The following is a 2,993-nucleotide window of genomic DNA, read 5'->3' as shown; positions in this document are numbered from 1 at the left end:
GCTGGAAATTGCAGCAGATGGACGTGAAGAATGCATTCCTCAATGGTGACTTGGCAGAGGATGTCTATATGGATTAGCCGGAAGGGTATGCACACCTTGATTTTCAGCATGCAGGCTGAAAAAAGCATTGTACGAACTGAAGCAGGCTCCAAGAGCCTGGCATGCAAGGATCAGTAACTACTTGCAAAGCTTGGGATTTATTGTTGGAAGGGCTGATCACATCCTATTTGATAATAACTGATGATGATGACTTGGGCATACAACATGTAATGAAGATGCTGAAAACTGAATTTGGCATGAAAGACTTAGGTGACTTGAAGTATTGCTTGGGCATTGAGATGGTTACAACTGAAAATGGTTTAAGGTTGATACAAAAGCACTATGCCATGGAAATGCTAAAGAAGTATGGCATGGCTGAATGCAAACCATTGGATACACCTCTTGATCAGAATGTAAAGCTAGACATGAACACTGGGGCTAAAGTTGAGGATGTGACTATGTACAGGCAGATGGTTAGCAATCTAATTTACTTGATCATCACTAGGCTTGACTTGAGCTATGATGTAGGGCTCATAAGCCAATTTATACAGAAGCCTAGAAAGCCGCACTTGGATGCAGTTAGACGCATTATGAGATATGTTAAGTCCACTGTAGATTATGGGTTGTTCTATGTGAGAGATAAGCCCTTAAAACTGGTTGGATATACGGATGCATATTGGGCAGGATGCTCATATGACCGTAGATCTACGAGTGGCTATGCTTTCAGGTTTGGAAGTGGAATGATCAGCTGGAGTAGCAAGAAGCAGCCTACGGTTGCTTTATCGAGTATTGAGGCAGAGTACAGGGGTGTTGCATTGGCAGCATGTGAGATTGCATGGATGCTCAAGCTTATGGTTGATTTGGACATACAGGTAGATGCTCCAGTGACTCTACTATGTGATAATCACGTACCAAATGGAACCGTCTCTCATCTGCCTTCCTCTCAAACGCTTCTGCAGATTGAGAGCAAGAAGTAAACTCTTGCACACACAACATGCATTTTCCACAAGTTGAGCGAGAGATTAAATTGTTGCTGAATACGCTTCACCATTTCATAGCTTGGCATGTGACAGAGAAAGGACCAACCATGCGAGCTCCCACCAGACTTGCGCGCTAGCAATGGGATGTGTCAGCTCATCCGATAAGAAGCTTGTTGAAGGTCATGGGAAAAAGCTAAAAAAAAGCCAAAGCCCTGGAAGCATACTGAGCCAATCACTCGAGCACAATTGATGCAAATGCGGGATGAGTTCTGGGACACTGCTCCTCATTATGGAGGGAAGAAAGAAATTTGGGATGCTCTCCATGCTACAATAGAAGCAGAATTGAGCCTTGCACAGGCTATTGTAGACAGTGCAGGCATCATTGTCACGTCAAAGGATGTGTCAACATGTTATGATGAAAGAGGTGCTAAATATGACCTGCCAAAGTATGTCTTTAGCGAGCCTAGAAACCTTATCAAAGATTATTGAAAGATTGGAAGCTGGAGTTCCTGTGGAATGTAGTGGAACAGCTGCTTTGGAATTCGGTTTTACTAGCATGTTGCTCTAAGTTGAGTGTTACTGCAGGGGTACAATTCAATACAATGGACAACATCTAATGTGCTAGGTGCTACATTTGTGATCATGTATACTACATGTGTTGTGCTTGCAAAAGTGTGAGAAGTGTGTGACGCGCTTCCATCACAGGATTTAGTCTCTTGGACTATAGTCATTGGGGCATATTGCTGAATACCATTTCTGGACAGGTTGTATTGTTATTTTCTTCTGAATTTGCAGTAGTCATAATGTCTAACATGGCACAGATCACTCAGATCGTGGGAGAAAAATTGACCAAAGACAACTATAGTGTTTGGTCTTATAGGATGGAGATTTTTTTGATGGGCAGAGGTCTATGGGACCTCATAACAGGTGATGATGAATGTCTAGAAGTTCCTGAACATCCAACTGAAGAGCAAAAGAAAGCGTACAAGGATTGAACAGGGAAGAACATGAAGGTTTTGCATTGGATCTCCATATGTATTTTAAAAACATTGATTCCTCATATCAAAAAGGCAAGTACTTGTAAGGAGGCATGGGAAATCATAGAAAAAATGTATGGAACATGTACAGAGGCTCGTAAGATACAACTCAAGCAGAGATTACATGGTGCATGGAGAGGCAATCGCAATATCAGTGACTATGTGGCAGAAATCAAACAAATTGCAAAAGACCTTGCATCCATTAATGCACCTATTGATGATGATGATTTAGTGTCAGTGACACTAAATGGACTTGGACCAGCTTTCAAATCTTTGGATACCTCTATTTCAGTTAGAAGAGGCTCTATGCCTAACTTTGAGGAGCTTATTAGATTGCTACTTACAGAAGAAATCAAGTTGGGATTAAATGCATCTAGTAGTGGCAAAAATGCAGGTGGAGACAATGTTTTCTATCACCAGAGAGGTCGTGGCAACTCATCTAGAGCTAGAGGCTCTTCACTTGGTCGTAGTAATTATGGTTTTGCTTGTGGAAGAGGTAACTTTGGTCGTGGTGACTTCATGCATAGAGGCAGGGGGAGATCTTTCCCTAGAGGTAGAGGATGGTCTAGTCCTTCTTCACAAAGAGATGGCACTTGTCATTATTGTGGGCAGTTTGGTCACTTTGAGAGGGATTGTTATCAGAAACAAAATGCCATGTCTAGGGGTCGTGGAAGGGCCCAATATGGCCACTATGCAGGCGCTTATGGTAGTACAGGTAATGGACCTAGAGGTGGATCACCTAGAGGTCACCTATTTGCTATGGAGCATGTGCTCGGGAGCATGACTCACCCTCTTCGTGAGAATGATTGGTTTTTGGATTCAAGAGCTACAAACCACATGACTCATCATGCTGAGTGGTTTGATAGCAAGGAGCAAATGCAGAATGATGAATATCTTGCCATTGGTGATGATACTTTACACAAAATTACTCATATTG

General features: G+C 42.4%; 1 pseudogene; it reads left to right on the top strand.

The window, feature by feature from the left end:
* The first annotated feature begins 1,158 nt into the window (after positions 1 to 1,158).
* On the top strand, positions 1,159 to 1,508 carry LOC148022360 (uncharacterized; annotated as a pseudogene).
* Positions 1,509 to 2,993: the final 1,485 nt, after the last annotated feature.

Source organism: Lygodium microphyllum, chromosome 17, assembly GCF_053477565.2.
Source record: "Lygodium microphyllum isolate KBCC chromosome 17, Lygodium_microphyllum_v1.1.10, whole genome shotgun sequence".
NCBI lineage: Eukaryota > Viridiplantae > Streptophyta > Polypodiopsida > Schizaeales > Lygodiaceae > Lygodium > Lygodium microphyllum.
The sequence above is the reverse complement of the archived record's forward strand: the minus strand, read 5'-3'. Positions and strand labels throughout refer to the sequence as shown.